The 26,135-nt window shown below is 44.5% G+C and overlaps 1 long non-coding RNA gene across 1 annotated transcript in view; it reads right to left on the reverse strand.

Annotated features, from left to right (window-relative positions):
- Nucleotides 1-26,135, reverse strand: part of LOC143836767 (uncharacterized) — a 191,083-nt gene that overhangs the window by 12,916 nt on the left and 152,032 nt on the right. The window contains exon 3 of the long non-coding RNA XR_013230720.1: nucleotides 24,734-24,849. This is a non-coding gene — a long non-coding RNA (uncharacterized LOC143836767). The remainder of the gene's footprint in view (nucleotides 1-24,733; nucleotides 24,850-26,135) is intronic.

Consider the following 26,135-nt stretch of genomic DNA (forward strand, 5'->3'; position numbering starts at 1 on the left):
GCGGAATGGGCCTGAGTGTTCTTAATTTTTCATGTAACAAATTCCAGCAACTGGAAGGCAGAAACTCCACACAGGGCATGATGAAGAGCAGGCAATGCATAGCTTCCTATGTTACATGTTTAGAACTTAACCATAAGGTAAAGGTAAAGGTATCCCCTGTGCAAGCACCGAGTCATGTCTGACCCTTGGGGTGACGCCCTCCAGCGTTTTCATGGCAGACTCAATACGGGGTGGTTTGCCAGTGCCTTCCCCAGTCATGACCGTTTACCCCCCAGCAAGCTGGGTACTCATTTTACCGACCTCGGAAGGATGGAAGGCTGAGTCAACCTTGAGCCGGCTGCTGGGATTGAACTCCCAGACTTATGGGCAAAGCTTTCAGACGGCTGCCTTACCACTCTGCGCCACAAGAGGCTCTAGGCTCTAACTTAACCATAACCCCTCTTAAATCTACCTGTGTCTTGGACCTTGCTCCCAAGCCCACCATTCCCAAGGCGCTACATCCTTTCCCTGTGAAGGCGCACTTGCTGTGTTTGTTAACTCTCTGTGTGTGGAGAAAAAACCAAGACTTGCTAAGAACGTGTTCCTCCTCTTAACATCTCTGCAGCATTTCAAAGACGTAGGCTGGTACTAAGAGCTTGATCTAAGTATGTCTGCAGGGAAGTCTTTGGTGAACGTTCAAAGGGTATTCAGGAGAAATGTATTTTTCCATGCTGCGTTTCCTATTTGAATCTCTTTCTCTGTGCAAGTGAGTGTGGTACATTAAATGGGAACCCAGCCGACACTGGGAGCCTCCCTGAAGCTGTATCTTATTAGTAATCTGCATCATTCAAAGGACACTGTTAATTGAAGCCTGCCTGCGAACTGTTCTGGGGAGTGTGGATTAAACTGCGTTACTCTCCTCTGCTGAACTGTGAATGTCTTTCCCAGCACTGACATTGTTCTTTCAGCTCTCACTAGCCTTTCAGCATTCTGTCAGATCTCTCCATCGTCCCTTCCTCCATAGACAATGTATTTCTACCAGAAAGACAGGATTTAGTCATGGAGGTAAACAAGAGAACACAGGGAAATAGGAAGAAATAAGAGCGGGCTTTTTAATATTCCACTTGTCAATACCCAAAGGAGGCCTTAAAGCCACTTACAAACACCTTTCCTTTTGTTTCCTCGCCACGGACACCCTGTGAGGTAGCTGGGGCTGGAAGAACTCTGAGAGAAGTGCTCTGTGAGAACAGCTCTAAAAGAACTGTGTCCCAAAGTCACCCAGCTGGCTGCATGTGGAGGAGGCAGGAATTAAACTTGATTCTCCAGGTTAAAGTTCTCCACTCTTAATTGCTACACCATGCTGGCAGAAGAAATTACAACAGGCAGAACAATAACTGAGATGGGAGGAAGAGGTTCATGAGCATGGAAAGCTCTGGCGCAGAGCTTAAGAATGTATATTTTCTTGGCAACATCTCTTTCTATTTTCAAAAGGACTTACAGACATGCACAGAATTGTAGACTATACACTTATATAGGGTGGGAAATTCCTGGAAATAGAGGGCAGAATATAGAGCGGGGTAGGGAAGGACTTCGGGAGGGTATAATGCAAAAGAGTCCATCCTCCAAAGCAGCCAGGGGAGTGGATCATTATGGTCTGGAAATCAGTCTGTTCAGGAGACAGACAGGATTGGGCTTTAGAGATGAGACAATTTGTGTTGAGATCAGGTACCTCTTTAAGATAGCCCTCTTTAAGTATTTGAAAGGTTGTCACTTGGAGGAGGGCAGGATGCTGTTCCCGTTGGCTGCAGAGGAGAGGACACGCAGTAATGGGTTTAAACTTCAAGTACAACGATATAGGCTAGATATCAGGAAAAAAATTTCACAGTCAGAGTAGTTCAGCAGTGGAATAGGCTGCCTAAGGAGGTGGTGAGCTCCCCCTCACTGGCAGTCTTCAAGCAAAGGTTGGATACACACTTTTCTTGGATGCTTTAGGATGCTTAGGGCTGATCCTGCCTTGAGCAGGGGGTTGGACTAGATGGCATGTATGGCCCCTTTCAACTCTATGATACTGTGATTCTGTGATTCTACCTTTGGGAGAAAGAGTGTAGAGTAATAGTAACTTCCCAGGACTTGAAAAATATCTATGGTCCTACAAGATTTGCATACACAGTAACTGGAGAGGGGGTGTAGAGACCCTGCCTTCCTTGCCTTTGGCTTTGCCCCCCTCCAGTTTGCAATCAGGAGAGGGTGTGTGGAGGGGTGGTTTGTGGACATCCTCAGTGGCTACCAGTCATGGTGTTGGAGGAGAACCTCCACATTCAGAGTTGCTGGATCTCTGAATCCCAGAGCCAAAAGGCAACATCCTAGGAAGGTCTCGGCCTCTGCGCTCTGCTGTTGGCCCTCTGGAGGAACTGGTTGGTGTCTGAAACAGGATGCTGGACTACTTGTACCATTGGTCTGATCCAGCAGGACACTATGTTCTCATCCTCCTTTTTAATCCCCACTTTGTACTTCTTGGAAGGAGTGATTGAAAGCACCCTCATCAGCTGCTTTCTCAACTCACTGGAAGAAATACTAGTATAATACTGTCACTTCCTAGATGCTGGTGTTCAGCTTAACCAGGAGCAATTCCAAGACCTGCCTCTTTGAAGTCTCATCTGCCCACATGCATATGCACAATCCTACAAGCAGCCACCAGTCAGGGCTTGGGAAGCCTCTATCTCTTGGGAGACACCACAGAGCATCTCATTCATTCATTCATTCATTCATTCATTCATTCATTCATTGCCGCCAGTCTGCCCCTGACTGCTGCCCGGAGAAAGGAGGTCAGTAGGGCTGGCTGGGGGGGGGGAGTTCCCTGCCCTGAAAAGGCCCATCAAGGTTTGTAGAAGCCATGGCAGGCCTTTTCAGGGCAGGGGGGAGGGCTGGCAGGAGGGCTAGTGGGGGAACAGGGTTCCTGCCAGCACACCCCTAAGCCCTGAGAAAGCCTGCCGTGGCCTGTCCAAGCATCAGTGGGGGCTGGGAGGTCCTGGAGAGCACTCCATGCCTCCCCCTGCGCCGAAAAGGCCTGCCAAAGCTTGGACAGGCCGTAGCAGGCCTTTTCAGGGCAGGGGGTGGGCTGGGGGAGGGCTGCCAGGGGGGGAGGGAGGAAAGGGGATGGTAGCGCCCATTGTGTTTACAGATGCAACAGGCTTTAAATCTAGTAAAAATATAAAATCAATATAAAACCCAATACAATTGACAGCGACAACAATCATCAACCTAGTCTCCCCTGCGGACCCTCGCCTCTTCTGCTAGCAGTCATTGTACCCTGATAGATTGCCCTAGGCAATGTTAGCCTGAGGGGGAGTACAGATTGCAAAAAGGAAGGGAGGGGCTCAGTCTTACTACCCTGATCTCCACCCAGCCTCAACAAAATGCCTGGTGGAAGAGTTCCGTCTTACAGACCCTCTTTCCTTACCCATATTATTTAGTTATTTCAACCATGATCAAAACCAGGGGTGGTCCATTTCCATTGAGTCTGTGGAGCAGAACAAGAATGTGTGAGGAGGATGACAGTGCCCTTGGTGTGCCATTTTACTAAGTCTGGCCACACAGAGATGGATTTCCAGTTCTGGCTGATAGAACATGTCCAGGCTCCAGCTGGCACTGTTTCAAGACTGCTTAGAAGAAGAGAACTATTCAGGATTCACAAACTGAACATATTTCTCCATATGGTTTAAATGAAGAGATGATTGGATGGCTTAAAAAAAAACATTGAATTGTTCGTTGATGTGATAACAAGGTTATTTCACTAGTAAGTTTTTTACTTTTGTAAGTTCCTGCCTATGGCCTCAAAGAAGAACTTCTTTTGGCCTCTTCTCTCAGCAGCCCTTCCTCATTCCCCCACATAAGTTGCTGCCAATTGACTTCCAGGACATCTTACAGCAGATAGGATTTAAGCTTTTTTTGTTTTCACCCCAGTCAGTTTTTCACGACACTCCCATGAGGCACATTAGAATACACTCGGACACAGAGAGGGCTTCTACAAGGTGTATATGGATGTGTGAAGTCAATGGTGTCTGTAGCAATAGCAGTTGTTGACAATTTACTTTGTAGAAAAGTTGCCCTGGTACCTTCAGTTCCCCATTAGACTTCTGCTCCCATACTGCTGCCCTGAGAGCTATCAGTTGCATATTCTATGCTTGGCAAGCAGAAGAAGTTAAGTCTCTGTGGACTGATGCCTGATCTAGAAGTTGTTGCATTGCAACCATTATATCCACATGGTAGTATCCTGTGTTGCGCTGGTAACATTTGTACTTATGCCACATGCCCATTATAAATTACTCAGGCACGCAATCATTATCAGTGAGGTCTCATCCCCTACAGTACGGACGCTAGTCACATTGCACTGGTAACATATGCTCTGGCCCTTGGATGTAGTTAACCGAAGAGTCCTCAACTGGCTGCTCCGGAATAAATGGCTTAAAATCTGCAGCCAGGCAGAGAGCAAAATTAACTTATTCCACACAGGGTAATTCTATATCTGGGAAATACTCCAAGAGTTAAATGGATAACGGTTGTTCTTAAGTATAAAATACCCCCGTCTCTAATTATACTTATGATATAGCTTGAACCTCCCTTACCTACCATTTAAGGCCTTATAATTACACTGTTACTGGCCAAGAAAGTACAGTAGAAGAAAAGTGATATTCCCAAGGTTGGATATAATTGTCTCAATACATTTCTTGTCTTAGCTTAGAGCTGTGCAACACCCTGCTCATTTAAATGGAATTTCTCATATGCCTTGCGTTATTTCTCTACCAGACATTTCGTGAAAGACCGCACATTCTGGTAGCTTCAGTGTATATGCCAGGGGTCTGCTGTCCAGTGATGCTCAAAATGAAAGCCCCGTTATTGTCTGTGAGTAGAGGAACACTCCTTGTATGATCCCAAAGCTCAATTACATGCTTCTAAGCCCATTATAATCAATGAGCTTAGAAGGTTGTAACTATGTTTTGGATTTCATGGATAGGGTAATAAGCTGTTTTATACAGATGGAAGACACGGATCCATTTACCCTAGTATCTACCTACCCATTAGACTAGCTGAACATGTTTTGTGGCAATACGTTAGAATTAGTTCTACAAAATCATTCCCTTGGTTTTATCATTTTTCTTTCATTTAGAAAGACTGGGCTGCAACGGATAGAATGCTTGCACAAAATCTTATAGATAATAATAATACTCCCTTACCGTCTGATGAACAAAGGGGAAGATGAATAGAAAGGAAAGTATAGCTGCCAACATGTTGTGTCTCTTAATGGTGCAAACATTTGGCCTAGTTACATGCATTGTGTCTAAAATCCCATAGTCAGTTGAGTCTGCCCTAAATCTGAATACTATCTAAAGCAGCGGTCCGCAACCTTCCGGCTGCCGCGGACCGCTGCGGCAGAGTGGGGGGAGAGGGCGGCCTGGGCCCTTGAGCACGCGCGGCAGCCCCAGCGCAAACGTGGGGGTGGGGGTGCAAGCGCTGCACATGCACAAAACTGCCACGCGTGCACGTTTGTGGTCCCACTGGCTCTTCAGTAAGGGGGACACTTCTTCCCTTTCCCGGCTCCCTTTCCCTGCCCCTCCAGGCCGCCAGCAAATCAGCCGCCAAAGCGGCCGATTAGCTTGCGGCCCGGCAAGCTTCTCTTCCCCCCCCCCCCCCCCTCCTGAAGCAAGAAGCTTGCCGGGCCGCAAGCGAATCGGCCGCTTCCACATTCAGTACATTGCCTGGTGTTGACTAGCTACTTGGTAAAATGCACACAGCAGCAAGGGTGTGCTTTGCTAATACGCACGGATGACTGGGAAGCAACAGTTCGGAGCCAGCCGGCAGGATAAACAATAGCGTCATGCTGTCTTATGTTTCGCTAACACAGAGAAATAAAATCCAGAGCTCCTACCTTGTTTCGGAAAGTTTCACGCCAGGTATAAAGGTAAAAAGCTTTTTACCCTCACTTTTTCAGGGAAAGCTTTTCAAATGTCCTTGAGGGATAATGTCACAGAGTTGTGTGGTGCCCCTCAAGCTGAGCTTCGGGTGCCCAGCAGGAGTTAGAGCAAGCTATAAATATTACAAGCCTTTGTATTTCTGCATCAGTTCTCCCAGGATGGTTTGAACTTGTTTTCATCTCTGCCATTGCTCCTCACTGTGGCTCATCCTTGAGAACACCTGGCCTTGTGATTCTACCCTCCTACATACGCACCTCCTTAGAAGCCCTTTCTGCTTCCCCCCTGCAGCTGTGAGGCAGTGACTAATCTGCATTTCCATCCCTACTCTTTTTAAAAGATATATGCTTGAAGAAATAGGAAGATCAATATGGCCAGGAGGTGTAATACTTAAAGCCGTATTGAGTTTTCCCAAGTTTGGAGGGATTTTTTGTGTGTGTCTCAGAACTAGTAATATTGATAAGGTAGAAATCTCTTTTGAAAAATACTGGCGATTAATGTGCGTGCGCCAGAACAGCATTAATGCATGCAGAGTTGTAATCCTAAACGGAGTTATGGGTGTAACTCTTTTTAGGATTGTAACTGTCATTTCTCTGCAGTGTTCATACATGGTGGCTGAAGCTTCAGAAGGGCTGTTCTTTGGGGGGGGGGCTATGTAAAACTAATGAATTTAAACAAGACGATAAATATCGTGTTTGTTCTGAGTAGTCCAGGCTCCAATTATGCATGGTGGCATCTGGTTCCCATGTATGTATGGGGGATGAAATCCCCCAGCACATAAGGTCCACCCCACAGTTGTGTGTGCACATACACCACTGCGGGACAGACGGGCTGCGGTAGCGGTGACAGGGTGGGTGGGAGGCAGGGGGTGTCCCTGCATTAGGGTGGGATAGTGTGGGGATCGATGAATGCCCTGTTTGTCTCCGCAACACTGCAAAGCTGAATTTCGTGTTCTGCAGGGACACTGAAGACAGGGGAGGAGCCAGGCTCTTCCCCATACGCATTGGCCCAGGCCAGTCCATAGTGCCTGCATTAAGAAAGTTAATGCTGAAAAATCAACATTCCCTTTACATGGGGCATGGGAGGCCCTAAAGCGGGCCAGGGCCAGGGTGATATTGTGCATCTGCAGGGATTTGCTCTGCTAATGTGCTGACCTGGTGCACCCCTCCCGTGCATAATCGATCTTAGTGGTGACCTTTTATTTCAGATCTTTCCCCTCAGTGTAAGAAAATTTCAATGGAAAGAGAGAAATTTCTCTGGATGCAACCAACAGGTAGCAATTCATTCTTGCCCCTTTGAAGTTCACTGTATTCATGAGCTTGAATGTATGGAGTGGCTTCCAAATGTATTCTGATTGAGGGCTATTCTCCAGTCACAATGTATTATCCTTCCATTCTCCTTCACGTGCACCCACTCAGTCCCTGGACGCTGTACATCAGCTTGAAAGACACTTTTACTAGAAGGATGGACAGGTGTGCTTACTTTTAGAGCTGGGGTGAAACTGCACTGGTCATGTTTTTAAAAATCTATTTTGCATTATAAACTTGTTCAGTTTAAACTTTAGTACGGGGAGAGGATTGTTCCAAGAAGGAAAATTCTCATATGTGAGAAATTTATGGAAATTAAAAAATCAAGAGCTCACTGAAAACTAGAAACAGGCCAGGCCAATACTGCAGTTGCATCCAGGCCCACACTGATATCATGGCAGGGTCCTTAACTTTGCTGAACCCGTGGGCACTTTTGGAATGTTGAAAAGTAGGAACAGGCACCACCATGAAGTCCCTCCTCCCCTCATCCACATTTTAAAATAAAATTTTCAGTAAGAAAGTTCTCACAGTTTCCTGCTGGGCCCTCTAGGCAAACCCATCTCTATGTTCTGAGCCGTTTTCACACAGAGTGGGAAAAGCCTCCCTTGGTATGCAAACAGCAGCAAACAGAATTGCAGCACAGTGGCCTGGCATTCACACACACAGGCCTCTGCATCACTCACCATTGTTACGGACCTCCCCCATCCACTTCCTGCTCAGAAGCCTTGGCAGGTAGGGGCTGTATCAGTTCCTGTCCCCTCCACCAGCTAATCCTTATTCCCCCAGACAATTAGCGGAGACTCACAGCTAAGTTGCACAGCCGAGGTTTTTCTAAAGCCCTGCCAAAAGGCTAAAGGGGAGGTCTGGAGCCCAGTTTTGCCCTTTTGACGGCAGCACTAAGCTCCATGCCCCTCCAGACTGGCATTCACATCAAGGTTTTGTTTATGCCAGAGCTCTGCTTCCCTTTGCTCCATCTTGAAAAGGACAGCCCCAGGAGCCATGCTCAGAAAGAGAAGGTGACATATAAAAACTCCTACGTAATGTAGGGGCATGTTGTATGCTACCCAGGGAGAAATCCCAGCATGGAAACAGCCCCAGAGATTGGCTGGAATCTCTAGCTGTGTTAGAACCTCTAGCTCTGTTGTTGTGATACGTTTTAATGCAAACCAATGCAATTAAGTCAGATGCCCAGGGGCCAATTACTCTTTAAGCAGTTTCTACTGGGCAGACTTTACGGAAGGTTGCTGGAACTTGACTCAACCCACCCCTTGCCAGCCCCATCATCTCCATGGCAGCTGATTCAACTTCCCGTCGTTGGCAGGGTTCAAATATGCAAGAAGGCCGAGCTTCAAGCTGCTTAAAATAATAAAATATTGTTATTGTTATTATATTTTATTAAGAAGAGAAACAAACTTTGTATAGAATGAGGAAAGAGAGACTTAATAAAAAGTCTAACTTTCCTGCTGTCTTCATATAGTCTATTGTGGAGGCAAGCAGGGAGGAAGTGTGCTCAACGGAGCAAGAAGTCTCCAGTAAGCCAATCAGGACACAGGGGAGATTACCTAAAAAATATCAGGAAGTTCCTAATCTAACTCTGCCAAATACACATCTCCTCTAATGCCCCCTGTAGGATAGTGTTCATGCCATTCTATATCAAATCGAATAATAGTAATAGTAATAGTAATAGTAATAGTAATAGTAATAGTAATAGTAATAGTAATAGTAATAGTAATAGTAATATCATGCACACAGATCTTGCACATTTCAATCCCCCATCACCTTTAGCACATCTTGGCACTCACTCAGGAAGTCACATGTTGTAGGGGTTCAATTCCGAAGTTTAAAAGACAAAGAGAATCAGAAGAAAGGGAAGGAAGACATGAGAAAGGTCACAAGGAGAAAAAGTAGAAATGGAGGGAATGTGGCCAGGGTGAAGGAGGACAAAGATTACTTGAAAAGGTAAGGGACAGAGAGGCACTGAGTGCGTTCCAGGAGACACACTGGCAAGCACTACAGGGATTATTAATTAATTTGAAAACTACATTATTTTTAAGGCTGCATCTTATGATGGCCTAACGACTAAGGTTAAAAGAAAACTGATTTGAAACAAGTTAAGCATGTAAGTTTCCCTTCCAATAGTCTATCACAGCATTTAAGGCTAGTCACAAGATTTGCTTCAACAATTGTGTATGCAATATTTGGACAATAAAGGTATGTGGAGATAATGATTATTCAGATTTCTTCTCTGACTCTGGTCTACTGAAGTCAGCCTAGCATCAGTTAGCCGGTGCTGCAGCATCAATTCTGAAAGTGACACCATGGTGCTTTAGGAATTCTCAAACTTCTGTGATAAAATCAGCCATTCAGAGATTTCCAAGAGCACGGTGATGTCTCTTCTGAGTATACCCAGAGGTACTGTTGCAATGTTGCTTCTCACCCTTCATTGTTATGCCTGCATTCTTGCTCCTAGAAGGTTGCTTGCTGTAATTGGAAATCTGAAAGTCTACATCAATGAGCTTTTCTAGGTCTCAAGGAAGCAGTATTTTATGGGCATTTGCATCTGTGCATAGCCATCATTAGTGTATACACAGATTGATGAGAATTGGGCCATTTGTGGTCTTCCTATTCCTATAGGTCCACTGTGCCTCACAGCGGCAGCAGTGGCGGAGGAGGGGGCATGGTGGTCCCACCACACAATGGTGGGAGAGCAGCATGCAGCTATCCCACCATCGTGTGTGTGTGTGTGTGCGCGCGCATGCGTGAAAACACCCCGTTCGGCTCTGCAGTACTGCAAAGCTGAATGGGGTGCATTGTGTCCCTGCAAGGACACCATAGGTGAGGGAGAGGAGCCAGGCCTTCAAGGCATTTTCCCCTTATGCATTGGCCTGGCTCAGCCGAGCCTCTGATGGCCACCACGGCAAGGAGGGGAATGCAGAAGAATCAATGTTCCCTTGCCGTGGACCATCAGAGGCCCTGACATAAGCCAGGGCCAGGAGGGGGCATCATACGTAAATGGGGATTAGCCCCACTGGCATGCCTTTCCTAGCCTGTGCATAATCGGTCCAAGTGTGCCAAAGTCTTTTGATGAGTCTCACATTCAATTTTGCTTTAGTTTGCCTTCTCCCTACTTCAAAATTGAAGCTAGCCCTTTTGCAGGGTGAGTTGCACTAGGTTAATGGGAAAATTATCTTATTATTAATTAAAATAGCAGTAAAGCTAATCCATTCCCTGTGGTTTTGACCATTTCTCTGGAACATTGGGACCTATTAAACTATAACTCCTTATGAAGCAAAGTTGCCACTTCATTTTCCATGTAAATATAACATGCACATCTAATGACTTCTTAGATAAATGCATTCTCAGCAGGTAGCAAGACTCTGGAGAAAATGGCATTTTCTTTGTTTCTTTTTCCTCATTCCTTCTTAATGAACTGATGTAATCTATTAATATTTCAGGTCACTACACTTACATCTCTTGGTGCGGAGGCAATTTAGCTCTCTGATAAACGAGGGGAATGAGAATAAACAGATCAATACGTAGCAGCTGAGGGAAAGGAATATTTTGAGTAATTGTGGCTAAATGCTAGATATCATCATTAAGGATAACAGAGGGGAAATGGCAGACCCATCAGGCTCCCTGAGCACAGCTGGATTGCACCTTAGAGTAACTGTCACAGCCAGATCAGAAGCCCTGATGTAATATAATATTTACCTCAGAGACGTTGTTTGAAAGAGGGGGACCAAACCTATTCTCTTCATAGTGACCTCAAACCTTTTTGTGAAGCTCTCCACATTCTCATAAAAAATGTACTTCTAATGAATTTCTAATTGAAGGGCTGAGGCAATGCGAGGTTAATGCTGAGTAATCGTTCTTGAATCATTCTCTTTTTCCTGAAATAATGTTCAGGTGAGGCATCTGTCTCAAAAAGTCTAAGGCAAGCAATTTCTTCTCTTTAAGGAGGCACTTTGAAAAATTATGATCCCCCACCCCTATTAAAGGTACTTTTAATTAATCATTTCTGTTAAAAAATTTAGTTTCCCATTTTGAGGAATGAAATCATTTTATTGCTAATTGTACATAAAATTGCACAATTTGTAAAACAGATTAAAAACCAGAACACCAGTGCAGCTTGTGAATGGCACAAATATGTTGTGCATATTTAATTTAAATATTATTATTAAACTTATCCCTATTTCTATGACATTCAAATAAGCTTGCCTTATACTTTGAGAGTATAAGGCAATTTGGGTTTTTTTTAGGGGTATATATACCATTTTGGGGGGTATATATTTTACCATTGCAATGATTTATCTGCATGGCCAGAGAGCAGTGGTTGGGGGAAGTGAAACACTTAACAGGCCTTTTACTGTGTGTTTTACTGCATTTTATTGTGGTTTTAATATTGTATGTTTTTATTTATTGTTGTAAACTGCCTCGAGCCCGTTTGTGTGGAGGGCCAGTATAAAATCAAATAATAATAACAACAACAACAACGCAATGCTAAATATAAAACAACAAAACCACAGCAATATCCTTTTATCCTCAAATCCTGCAACTGGAGCTTGAGTGCCCCTGCAGAAGGTATGTTTCACTTTAACAGAAAGTGTGGTCCATGTTGTTAAAGACAACAACCCACGGAAAGTTTGCAAGTTGCCTAGCTGTCAAGCCCACTGTCAAGGTAATAAGATCAGAGAGACCTTAATGAATAACTTTGTCTCCCAACATGATAGGCAGTTGCCTTTTTTGAGGTCATTTTACTCCAGGGGTGTTAAAGCGGAGTGTTAAGAGTAAATCAGCCTGTCACAGTAATTGAATTAAGCACCTCTCATCTGGGCGGGTGGTCAGGGAAAAACACCAAAGTGACAGAGCTAAAGATTTACTGAAGCCAACCAAGAAACCTAATGCCTTGATCACACAAGTCTGACAAATCACCTCTCAAGTAATTTGCAGCATTGGGAAGTACCGGGGGAACAATTCCTTTGTTGGAGCTTTATAAAACCAGAGCTTGTAGTTAAAAACTGCCAATGTACAATGCCATTAAAAAAAAAAAGTTGTTTAATTCTGATAGTTTCTCTTTTCAGCTACTGAGATTGAAATACTACTTCATATCAGAAGCAGACAAGACTCAGGAAAGTACATTGTCCCCAAATTTATAATTCCAGTATATTCAAACACCAGGCAGCTTCTCTTAAAAGGCATTACGTCGACTGTGTTCCTGGTTTTCAATTTGGTTTTGAAGCAGCATGGCTGTAAATAAACCTTTTTCATAGTAGCCAAATTCAACAAATGAAAAGAGGAGGTTTGTGAAAACTGGAGGATAATGTGGAAATGCAGCAGGAGGTAAAACTACCCAGTTTGGTCTCCGTTTACTTTAGACTTTGTTTAGCACCTTCAGTTTATCTCCAGAACTAGGATAATGACTCCTAAGTATTCAGGTTCTCTTCAATCGATTATCTGCTTGTTAACCTGTCTTTACAAACAATCCTGAAATGAGTTAATTTTGTCATCTCATATTTTATAAGTCCATTCTTATCATGGTGAAGAGATCTTTGTTTGTTTTTATTTTTTGGCCACCAAGCATCACTTGTCATCTTGGCACTTCTAAATCTAAGCTGTTTGCAATGTTCTGAAATATATCAATTTAACACAACATTTGTGGTCTTGGGTACAATATTATCGAATACATATTTCCAATTTTTGTTTTTGTCATCAAACAGGTCTAAAAGTTATTCAGAAAGGCTTGGCTCCCTGCGTTGGGCAACATATATGTGGCATTTATTTAGAAAACATATGCAAGCTTCCAAAGAAGTGGTATAATATTAGGATAATATTCCCTTAATTAGCAGAGTGCCCAAAGACTAAGCTACGGCAGAAGCCATGGATTTCTTTGTGTGTGCATGTGGCAGGAAGAAAAAGAAAGCTGAGAAACTTTCATTCTAATATGACTACTTTATTGTAGGAAATTCATTTCTAAATAGTTATAATGGAGAGATCTACTCTAACTAATTAGGTTGGAGAAGATTCAAGTGGGTAGCCGTGTTGGTCTGAAGCGGCACAACAAAACAGAATCAGAGTCCAGTGGCAGTTTTAAGACCAACAAAGATTTATTCAAGGCATGAGCTTTCGAGTGCAAGCACTCTTCCTCAGAGAAGGATGCAGAGGTTCATCCTCCTCTCATGTTGCCAGGATGGAGAAGAGGCAGTATATGTGAGAGAAGGGTAATAGAAGAAGGAAGAACAAAGTTTAGTCCTTAAGATTATTACTCTACCCCTCAAGGGGATAGCTATAAAACCAAGACAGAGAATATGCTAGGGCAGGGGTCGTCAACCCCCGGGCCATGGCTCGGTACCGGGCCGCTAAAGCAGTGGTCCCCAACCCCCGGTCTGGGGACCGGTACCGGGCCGTGGATCAGTCGGTACCGGGCCGAGCTCCTCCCCATCCTCCTCCCCGGCTGCTGCTTTGGGGGCTGCCCTGCCACTCTGCTACCAGCTCAACTTTGGTGCTCTCCAGTGGCTGCCATGGCTGGGGCTCCCCCTCGGCATGGCACGGCACAGCTGCTGCTGGCAGCCTCCCCCAGCAGGTGGTTGGATGTCAGGGGCACCGGCAGGAAAGCAAGTGGAGCAGGGGCTCAGGCAGCGGCAACGTCCCTTGGGAAAAGATTACCCCCCCCGGGCCTCAGTAAAATTGTCAAGCGTTGACCGGTCCCCGGTGATAAAAATGTTGGGGACCACTGCGCTAAAGCCTCAGCACCGGGTGGCCAGCTACACTAAGCTCTCCCCCCCGGCAAGGAGAAGCTCGCCGGTCCTTGAGCTAATCGGCCGGGCGAGCTCCTCGCTGTGGGGGAGAAGAGGGAGATGTGGCTGCCAGCACGCCGGTGGGCGCAAACACGCATGTGTGGCAGCTCCACACATGCACATTTGCACAGCGGCCACACATGCGCGTTTGCGCAGAGCTGCCACGCATGTGCGATGCCCGGGCCACCATCTTCCCCCCCACCCGGTCCCCAGCCTTACAAAGGTTGGGGACCGCTGTGCTAGGGTACTGGTCTATCTATCTCTAGGACTCTTCCATGGCCTACTCCGAGGCTAAGAGACATCGCAAAAAGTCCTCCTAACAACTCGTGGTTTGATGTAGCTGTTGAACAGCACTGGAAAGACAACTGAAACTTGAAAAACTCCATGACAACTGCTGAAACACTGAACAACACTCCCCATATTTCAGTACCATGGAATATGTATTCCTGAAATCCATTCTTGATTGCTGGTCTTGGACCATAATAATAAATCATTTTATTTCACTCCCCTGGTCTCCTTTTGGATAACAGCCAGCCAGGTAGAACCAGAACAACTGGAGGCCAATAGCCAATCATAGAGATGATCCAGAATATTTTTTCAGGGTGCTGAAAGTAGCTGAATGGGCCAAAAGCACTAACAAAATCATGCCCTGTCATATTGCCCGTGATAGTCAACTGCCAAGATGAACAAGGATGTTTCCATTGGAAAACCAGGCATTAAACCTGACTGAAATGACACTGGGCAGCCACTGCCCATTCAGGGCAATTTTTAATTAAGAAGGGAAAAAACCTGTGTTGTTTCTGTTGTTTGGTCAATGGGATTGTTAGAGCTTTCTGCCGAGAGAACATTTGCATATCAGCCGATAGTGATTCCAGTAAATCCAAGCACGCCTGCACATAGAATCTACAGGGTAAAAACACGAACTAATATTTCAGTCAGGTTAGGTGAGCAAAGACAAAATCTACCACTAGATCTCATGACCTGAAAATCTGCTTTCATCTGCCTCAAGAACTCACACAAGGTTTTGTGTCACAACAAAACAAAATCAAAGTGCAGTGGCACCTTTAATACTAACAAAGATTTATTCAAGGTGTGAATAAATCGAGTGCAAGCACTCTTTGTCAGACTATGAACTATGCTTCAGACCAACACGGCTACCCACTTTTATTAATGTTTTGTGTCATTTGGGTTTTCTCTAATAAAAGGTATTGCATGGATTTAAAACAACATATTCTGCTCTTAAGTCACTCATTCATAGCTGGTGGGCTGCCTCTGACATGGTACATAGTTCATTGTGCAGAATTCAGGTCATGTGAAAAACATGAGAAAACTCGTCTATCTTAACCAACAGTTGCAGAAAGATGGCATGGCATGTAACCTACATGCCAAAAATCTCAGGATTAGTTTTTGTTAGCGTGTGCAAATAAGAACGAACATCAACTAGGAATGTTGGCTCACAGCTGGAGCTCCTGCTTCTGTTTACGCCTCTCTCAGCAATAAAGCAATATTACCAATGCATGACTGGAAGGATGCACATATTTTTGTTTTATGGTAGGCAGGGGTCAAGTTAGTTCCTTGACTACAATCAATAGAAATGGGGTCACAGAGAGTAACACGGGGCCTGAGACAAAATATAGTCTTGTGTTCCTCCACAATAATGTGGATATACCTTTATAGGGGCACAGCTGCTCAGACCTGCGGGAGAGTGAAAGAGGGGTGATGATTTGAAAGGGTGAATGAACACTTAGCACGTAGAGGGGGACGCTGGGAGCACAGCAGCATTTCCCATCCTTTTACTCTAAGCATGTAAGGGGGGACATTGGTAGCACTCACAAAGGTGTCTTTGGTCCTCCCATTGAGGGCATCCGGCTGCCTGATATATTTCCATGAGCTGATCATGGAATACAGTGTGCCCACTCTCCCTTGGGGCACCCTGCCAGGCCTCCAGACTATTCAGGAAGTAAAGTTTGAGCCATTAAACATGGTCCTGTACTGTTCCCAGATCCAGTGGAAGCCCCTGTGTGCCAGCTCCCTGAAAACGACCACATATGCCTTCCTGGTCTGCATATGTGTGCTGGCCATTAACCTTGCGAGGCTTCTAGAGTGACGGACCATGTTGAACAGTTGTAGAAGCTCTGCTGATCAGTGCATGGCCGCTTGTAAGGGGTCATGAGCTGGCACCTGAACTCCTTCTATTGTTACCATCAGGTTCCCTGGGACAAAGACCCCTGTGTCCATGGTGGTGCGCAGGTGTGACTCCTGAAAGACAAAGGCATCATGTGTTTAGCCACTCCAGCCCACCTTTGCATCTATGAACTATTCAGTGTGGCTCACAGTCCTTTGCATGGAGCAGAAGGACTTTCTGTTGCCATATTCCCTTATGCTCCTTTTCGGGGCATGTATGGGGATGTGGCAACCATCCACAGCACCAATGCACTCCTAGGTTATTTCAATGTTTTTCAATCAGAACGGGATCCCAGATATTAAATCCCGCTTCTTCAACTGAAGAAGTGACCCATTTACCGAAGAGCTATTGCCAATGTGATATGCTTTACCTTTATAATTGAAATTAATACTGATGATGTTAAATCTCTATATTAAGACTATAATTACAACCACTGAAGAAGTAACAGAAAGCAGAATTGATACTCAGGGGAACTTTTGAGTCCCTCAAACCACCACTGAAAGGAGATTGGTTGCCTTGGATGAAGCAGAGGAGTGGGAACTAAAGTTCATATTTCTCTCTCTTCTACCTTAACCACCACCTCGTATGGAGGGGAAAAGGCGTGACATGGCAGCAGAGAAACGTGGGAGGGGTCTCCCGTATGGAGGACTTCAAACGCAAGGTTTAACATCCTGCGCTTGAAAGCAGGTGGCCACATGCGTTTTCCCCTCTGTGCAGAAATGGTCAACTCTTCCCCATAGAAATTTTGATAAATACCATCATTCATAATATGGGCTTTCATTCATTAGAGATATTCACCATATGAAATGGGTGAGATAAAATAAACTTTTGATTGTGTTATCTTATCAGAATGTGGATGTCAGACTAGTGTAAAATCCAACAAAATCTTTGAAGTATCTCATTTACCAGTGGTCTATGCATTCTTAAATAGATGCAGAATCTCATTTTTTAAATGTGTACATTGAAATGTGCAACTTAATATTTGGAATTGTAGTTTCTTCTATTTTGTTACTGTGATCAAGTCATACTAAATCACTTTGAACTGGGTAGGGGGCTTGATTTCCGGATTCATCATTATGGAAAAAAATAAATATGTACGCTGCTTCTGATGCAAAGCAGCTACCTCCACAATTATCAGCTGGACAGATTGCATGCCTGCATTTTTTAAAGTTCCCCATTGATCTACATTTGAAATTACCTGTTTCACCTGTAGCTATTGATTGGTGTATTAATCCAACCAGTTATGGCTAGTCATAGTGAAACACAGCACCATTAAAGCTAGCTTTATTGCTTTTCCCCCAAGCAATTACTTGGCTTTCTTTGTGTAACAACAGCGGCCTTGCTGAACATGAATGCGGTTTGCATTAAACACAATGAACAGGTCAAAGCAGCACAGTACATTAGTAGCATCTGTTTGGCTAGCAATTGAACATGTTTCCACATATTCCAGTGAAGGTCACCCATGAAAAGACTTGGTAAGGCAAGAATACAATGACAGATTTGAGTTGCAGCGAACACAAAAACAAAATAAAAATTGTGGCTGAAAAATTTCCATAATGCTACAATATTTCCCAAAAGCTTGATGTCCATTATAGCAGATAGCTTCATTCTTTTAGAAGCTTCAAAACAGTCTGGAGCGGCTGAAAAGACTGGCTTTTGTACATCCCACAAAATCAGTGCTTAAAGATTCCCCAGGAAAACCTGCTTCAGAATGAAGTCATATTCACGTTTGCATGCTCCTTCATGAAAAGATTCATTCTTTACATGGAAAATTGCCATGCTGTGTAGAAGGTTAGCTTATTGTTCCTGACATGCCATTTTTGCTACACAGGGGGGATATTTTACATAAGAGTTTTCACAATGCAACCCTGTTTAGTCAAGTAATCAGTATTGCAGAATGAAAAGAAAATACATTCCAGATTCTGCCGGGATCCTGTCGTCTACCACTTTCTTCCAGTGCCATGGAACAGCTTGACCTTTCATGTCCTGCATGAGAAGCCACAAGAAGCAAACTTCTTTGAACGAACGTTTCCAACCCCCTGTGATGCCAATAGTAACATTTGTCCTGCAGGGTAGTCTTTTGCCAAGGGATGTTGCCACCGCCTGTGCAACTGCTCCACTTGCTTTCCCACCAGCGCCCCTGACTTCCCATCACCCACTGGGAGGCGCTGCCAGCAGCAAGGGCGCAGTGCCACACCGAGGGGGAGCCCCAGCCATAGCAGCCGCTGGAGAGCACCAAAGGTGAGCCGGTGGCAGAGTGGCAGGGCAGCCCCCCGAGGCAGCAGCCGGGGAGGAGGACGAGGAGGAGTTGCGGCCCGGTACCGACTGACCCACAGACCGGTCCTGGTCCCCAGGGGCATCAAAGATATATATTTAACATAGTTAGACTGGGAACTTTCTCATATTTTCCAGTAAGCTTCTCTGGTGTCCTGATTGGCTCAGCTGGAGATTTCCTGCTGCCTTGCAGGAAAATCTGCCCTCCCTTCTTGCCTCTAGAACACAATAGACTGAATGCAGAAGAAAAGTTCATTTAGGTCTGTCTCCCATCCCTCTCATTCTATGTAAAATTGATTCTTTTCTAAATAAAACCCTTTTATTTGTTTAAGCATTTCATTGTTTAAGCACTCTTTGCATATTTAAACTCTGCCAACAATGCCAGCCCCGTGATAAGAACAGTAGTTATGACCTCAACAGTGTCAAGGCTAGAATGATGGGCAGCAGACCAAGAGAATTAAGCTGAGCACTTGGGTACCATCATGCTGAGAGAGAAGCCAGGGGTCAAAAGCCTGGAGAAATCCTCTCCACAAAACAGTGTGACGTTCCTACACTAGCTCATTCTTTCAACATGCATGCAAAGAGAGGCAAAAGGTATAGCCCCCCATGCAATCTACTCCTATTTATAAGCAACAAGCCCCAAACTGGTTCTTATGTGAGGGATCATGACCCCAAACAAGATCAACCAGCCTAGAATCCAGACAAAACGAAGAAGAATCAAGCTGGCTGCTACAGTTTATTTAATATCATCATATCATGCTAGAACGAGATCCGGTATACCTTGTTTTCGGATACAGATGTCTTCCTCGGTGGCTAATGAATATTTGATGACTCAGAACCTCTCCTGATACTGTTTCTGTGTCATTTAATAGTATCACCTGGCCTGAAAGGTCTTCAATTTCTAATCTACATGGGAGGGGATTGTGGGCCTACTGAAGTTTCCAAAACCTGGACTGAAGACCAGAATCCTCGAGCCTATTTTATAATCCAAATTTTTGCCACTATCTAGTCATGCTCAGGGCCATTAACAGGATTTCAGAGTCAAACTATGTAGAAAGTTTTGAGCACCCAAGTAAAACCAGGATGAACTCTTGGTATTACGTCAGTTCTTCTAACATATAGGTCTGACATATGTTCAGAATGAAGAACTATAACAACACTGAAGTTTTCTTTAATACAATCTATGGCTCAATCTTCTTTTTCAGTGAAGTCTTTGGCATCATGTTCTGCACAGACTGTTGATTCTTTTTCTATATCATAAGCAGAATGTTACCCTAACCCTACATTGAGAAAGCCCCAAATGAGAAAACATTGGGGGCCAGGCATGGAAGGAGACAGTGCCATTATGAGTTCCACTTGTCTTGGTTATATAAAATATTTAACTTTGAAGTAAATATTTACTATGCATACACACACAGGCTTTATCTTCTGTCTCCAAATTGATGGATCATGAAAAAATGCTGCCATTTCACTGTCTCATACAAACTCTAAAAATTATTTAACAGACTGTAGAGCTCAGCACATTTGCATCCAAAGGCATTATGACAAATCTTTTTCTGAGGGAGGACTGCATGGCAAGCCATGCATTTGCTCTGAGTTTTGATACTACTCTTTATTTTTATCATGATATGAAACTCCTTCAGTGCATTGTGCGGTATGAGTTTCATAGCGACGTCATGTTTGTTAAGGGTTATTTTAACAGATGGTGGAGCATAGGCTACATATGTGCCATTAAATAATGTTCTCCAAACCCACTCATCTTCATATGTACTAGATCTCTGTATAAGGTTGGCCCAGTACTTCTGTTTAAATGTACCAACACAGACTTCTTATGCAAGGCAGTGGCCACGTTGGACCACAGCTGGTTTTTTGTGGCAGGGCAGCATGCCCAGCTGCTTCCCATGTACTAATGGGGGATGAAATCCCCTGGTGCACACAGTCAGCCCTGGTGTGGTGCATATGCACACACAACTCCAGGGCAGAAAGGATCTGCCGTGCCTCATTACAGTGGCAGTGGCGGTGGCAGATGTCTCCAAATTCACATCACATATGTTCACATCATGAAGTTGTGATAGTGGCATTGTGGGGGTGAAAGAAATGCCCCAAATACCACAAAGCTGTGGAGACAAATGGGGCATTTTGTGTCCCTGCTGGTATACCATAGGTGGGGGGAGGAGCTGGGTCATGAAAGCCTGGCTCTTCCCTGTGTGAACAGGCCCGGCCCGGCCTAGCTGCCAATGGCGCCCATGTTAAGAAAGGGAACACTGAAAAATCAGTGTCCTCAACATAGGCATCAGAAGCCCTAAAGTAGTCCAGGGCCGGGATTTGCCCTGCTGTCATATAGGTGCTCGCTTGACCTTTTCCCCCTGTGCATAATCGGTCTTAACTAGGTACATGTGACAACCCGCCTATTGGAACAGTCTTCCAGGCGACATGCAGCAGTTCTGGAGATTTCATTCAGCGATTTTATTTCTGCAAGACTTGGGCTGAAATTGTCTGAGTTCTCATCATTTTTCTGACTTACTATGGACACTTAACAGTTTTAATAGGGGTATTTCTGTCTTGTTTGGAGGAGTTGGTATTTTATCGGGGCTGCAGTTTGGGAGGGGGAGTTGTACCTTATTGCCCACATAGCCAAAATGAAGATGCAAGATACTTATTTAAATTAAAATGTGTTAACATCTGTACTGCATTATCTCTTCCCATCCTTTTAGCACAGGTCTTTTACTCAAATGCTCATGGTCCTCTGCTCCCCTCCTGGCCCAAAAGTAGGCTTGGTAATGGCAGTGAATCTGCTCCCAACTTTTTCTTGTCTGTTCAACAAAGTATGTTGAGCAACTTATGTGGGTAGCTGTGGCGGTCTGAGGCAAGAGAACAATTTTTTGAGTCCAGCGACACCTTTAAGATCAAGGTGTCATTGTACTAAGGTGCCACCATAACTAAGAGATGTTGTCCATTCACACTTTCCCTTTATGCCAGGTAGCAGGAAAATTCAAACAAGAATACCCAGCACTGAGGGAATTCTCTCCCAAGCCCATGGGTTCTAGTCAGGCAATAGTTTGGTTTGGAAGATGAGAGCCAGCTTGGTGTAGTGGGCCCATGTGTTGTTACCCAAGTTCAACTTCCTGCTTTGTCATGATACTCCATCATGCTCCATCAACCTGACCAAACTCTCAATGTGGGGATAACTTGTTTGTAAGTCTCCTTTGAGTGAACAGAGCTGACTTTTGAGTTAAAATTGGACTACAGTTGGGTGACCTAATGATTACAGGTTGCCCTCAGAGTAAGAGAACCCCTTACTCCATGCTGGCAATTCTTAATTCCATCTCAGAGATAGGCTCAGATTCCTTAGTCAGCAAGGTTGACAGTTAACAGGGATAAAAATGGTTTCCCCTTGTAATTTAGAAATGCCCAGAGAACTAACTCTCTAAAAGCCAAGACAATGAAACCAGAGTTGAGCAGGGATTTGGATCAGGGCCAGCTCTATTGACTGGAGCACAATGTTTCAATATACTCAAGTTTCGCAGAAGACTTTCAAAGCTGGCAAGCACACTAAACAGCTTGTATTAACTTTTATAATGCGCATGTCAGCATTCTTTGCAAATCCTATGCTATGCTGCAAACTACAAAGCTCATATTATAGCGCCCTTTTTAGCTACTGTAGCTCCCTGCAAGTCTAGATGGTCGTCAACAAACAGTTAAATGATCATGTATTTCGTGTTCATCATCTCGGGGAGAGCTGATTAAGTAGAAAGTGCAGTAGCCTCTCACACAAAGGTCAAACCACAACCATTCAAGGCAAACCACCAAGAAAGCAGTCATAGGTATCCATTTAGATTAAATTGTGTGTAACCTTCCCTCTAGAAACAAAAGGAATAGCTCACAGATACCATGTTGTCAAAATAACATTTAATTTTGATTCAATTGAAAATGCTTTACGAGTGATTGGATTTTCCTCATCCGTCTCCTTTCTCAGTTGTGTGATGTCTAACATGTGATGCGGTGGATAGAGTGTCAGACTGGGATCTGCAAGACCCAGCTTCAACTGCACAGAAGCACGCTGGGATCAGTCGTGCATTCTCAGCCTAAACTACCTCGCAGGTTTGTTGTGCGAATAAAATGGAGGAGAGGAAGATGATGTGAACAGCTCAGGGTCCCCGTTGAGGAAAAAGGAAAAGCATAAAAGAAGTAAAAAAAATAGCGATGCCACTTATCCTCAACCATAGAAGAATTTCTCAGCTTAATGACAGAATGACATCATACTTACAACCACCCTTTATGTTATCAATATACATGTGTGTATCAATAAAAACCTTACCCCCCAAAAAAGGAACCCTCATATGCCTCGTATGATCGTAATAACTTAGGCTGTAAACTTGACTCTCTCAATCAAATGTGTGGTGAGCTCCCATTCAAGTTATTTCCAGGGACGTGAACCTGGGTCTCCCAGGTCATTGTTGCCAAGTTCATATTGGGCAACCTTGTGACTGTGCTGCAGTTGCTTATTTGCCACACAAAAAAAGAAAGGGTCAAAATAAGGAAAAGGTGCTCAAGCCTCTATAGCCGTGGTCCCCAAAGTTTTTATCACTGGGGACCGGTCAATGCTTGACAATTTTACTGAGGCCCTGGGGGGGGGGTAGTCTTTTGCCAAGGGATGCCGCCGCCGCCTGAGCCCCTGCTCCATTTGCTTTCCCACCGGCATCCCTGACTTCCCGCTGCCTACTGGGGGGTGCTACCAGCAGCAGTTGCGCGGTGCCAGGCCGAGGGGGAGCCCCAGCCATGGCAGCTGCTGGAGAGCACCAAAGGTGAGCTGGAAGCAGAGTGGCAGGGCAGCCCCCGAGGCAGCAGCCAGGGATGAGGATGAGGAGGAGCGGCGGCCCAGTAGCGACTGATCTACGGACCGGGACCGGTCCCTGGACTGGGGGTTGGGGACCCCTGCTCTATAGAGTAGAATGTAATATAAAATTGCATATTTTGGAATACTTTGGAGAAAGGCTGGTTCCTATAGGACAGGGGTAGTCAACCTGTGGTCCTCCAGATGTTCATGCAAACGCTGGCAGGGGCTCATGGGAATTGTAGTCCATGGACATCTGGAGAACCACAGGTTGACTACCCCTGCTATAGGACACTCATTGGAAACTGGAAGTGCTCATCTGGACCAGGGCCTGCTTTAGAAACAGAAGAGGCCACAACGAATTTTATCTTGCCCTCTAGTCCATAGAATTGATTAAGGTCCTTCATGTCCTACATAGTTAACACATTATATCACTGTATGTAAAGGAGCCGACTGTATATTTAACATTTCTTTTCCTGTATCTTATGTATGCTGTTTTATTTACGGAATGCCTGACGACTGATAAAGGCAGCAGTGTCAAAATACCTCTGGTCAGTTGAGGCATTAGTACCAATGTACACATGGATTTTAATGAGGCTATTCTTTAAGCCTTGGGGTTTTAATCTTAATAAATATTAATAATAAATATTAATTTATTAATAATTAATAAATATTAATTTAATCTTAATACTAAATATTAAGATTAATGGATTTGGGGCTGTATCAAATGGAGTATCGTGTCCAGATCACGGGAGGTGATGGTACCGCTTTACCATCACCTGGTTCCACCTCACTTGGAGTACTGTGTTCAGTTTTGGGCACCCCAGTTGAAAAGGGATTTAGACAAACTGGAGTATGTCCAGATGAGGGCAACAAAGATGGTGAGGGGTTTGGAGACCAAGACATATGAAGAAAGGTTGGGGGAGCCTGAAGAGGAGACAACTGATAGGGAATTTGATAACCATCTTCAAGTATTTAAAAGGCTGCAATATAGAGGATGGAGCACAGTTGTTCTCTTAGAGGGACGGACCAGAACCAATGGGATGAAATTAAATCTAAAGAAATTCCGTCTCAACATCCGGAAGAAGTTCCTGACAGAGCAGTTTCTCAATGGAACAGGCTTCCTTGGGAGGTGGTGGGTTCTCCATCTTTGGAAATTTTAAAACAGAAGCTGGATAGCCATCTGACAGAGAGGCTGATTCTGTGAAGGCTTAAGGGGGTGGCAGGTTACAGTGGATGAACGATAGGGTTGTGAGTGTCCTGCATAGTGCAGGGGGTTGGACTAGATGACCCATGAGGTCCCTTCCAACTCTATTATTCTATGATTCTATGAAATGGAGATAGTGACCAGTTTAAGTGACCAGTTGATTCTATGACTCTATGATACTCACGGACTCACTGAAGCAGTAGGTGCAAACTTAAACGGACTCCAGGAAATGGTAGAGGACAGGAAGGCCTGGAGGATCATTGTCCATGGGGTCGCGATGGGTCGGACGCAACTTCGCACCTAACAACAACAACAACAACAATGATACTCAATTTTACATTATGTTCTACCCCGTAGAGACTTGAGCACATTTCCCTTATTTTGATCCTTTTTTTTTGGGGGGGGGGGGTATTCTTGGGTCAGGATATTTTATCCTTTTTGTTGTGGACTTATTTGTCATGGCCATTTAAATTTCAGATGGGTCTATTTTATATCATTTGGGTCTAACATATGTTCATCATGTTTCTCATTCAAAGTATAAACCAGTTATTTAACTAGTTCTTCTTGTTTATAAAACCGTAACTAAGGGCCAAAGTACAAGTTACAAATGACATGAGTTCACCACAGGAACTAGCAGCCATATTGCTGTGGTCGTTTCCAGGGAACAGCACAAATTAGAAGCAGTGAATGGTCCCTTCACTTTTAATTAGGATTGTGACACGGTGAAGAGAGGCTCTGCCCCCATCAGTGCAAAATGGTGCTGTAGAACAGTGGTCCCCAACCTTTTTATCACCGGGGACCACTCAACGCTTGACAATTTTACTGAGGCCCGGTAGGGGGGGGGTAGTTTACTCCTCTACTCTCAACCACTGCCCCAACGCTCTCTGATCGCTATGGTAATGTTTAAACATCCCTTCAAAATAAGATACAGACATGCCACAACAATGAACATAAGGAACATTTTATTTTCATGGAAATTTTAACTCATGATGATGACAAATCAATGGAAACCCTGAGCATAGAATCATAAAGTTGGAAGGGGCCATACAGGCCATCTAGTCCAACCCCCTGCTCAATGCAGAATTAGCCCTAAGCATCCTAAAGCATCCAAGAAAAGTGTGTATCCAACTTTGCTTGAAGACTGCCAGTGAGGGGGAGCTCACCACCTCCTTAGGCAGCCTATTCCACTGCTGAACTATTCTGACTGTGAAAATTTTTCCCCTGATATCTAGCCTATATCGTCGTACTTGAAGTTTAAACCCATTACTGCGTGTCCTCTCCTCTGCAGCCAACAGAAACAGCATCCTGCCCTCCTCCAAGTGACAACCTTTCAAATACTTAAAGAGGGCTATCATGTCCCCTCTCAACCTCCTTTTCTCCAGGCTGAACATTCCCAAGTCCCTCAACCTATCTTCATAGGGCTTGGTCCCTTGGCCCCAGATCATCTTCTTCGCTCTCCTCTGTACCCTTTCAATTTTATCTACGTCCTTCTTGAAGTGAGGCCTCCAGAACTGCACACAGTACTCCTGGTGTGGTCTGACCAGTGCTGTATACAATGGGACTATGACATCTTGTGATTTTGATGT

Source organism: Paroedura picta, chromosome 4 (assembly GCF_049243985.1).
Source record: "Paroedura picta isolate Pp20150507F chromosome 4, Ppicta_v3.0, whole genome shotgun sequence".
NCBI lineage: Eukaryota > Metazoa > Chordata > Lepidosauria > Squamata > Gekkonidae > Paroedura > Paroedura picta.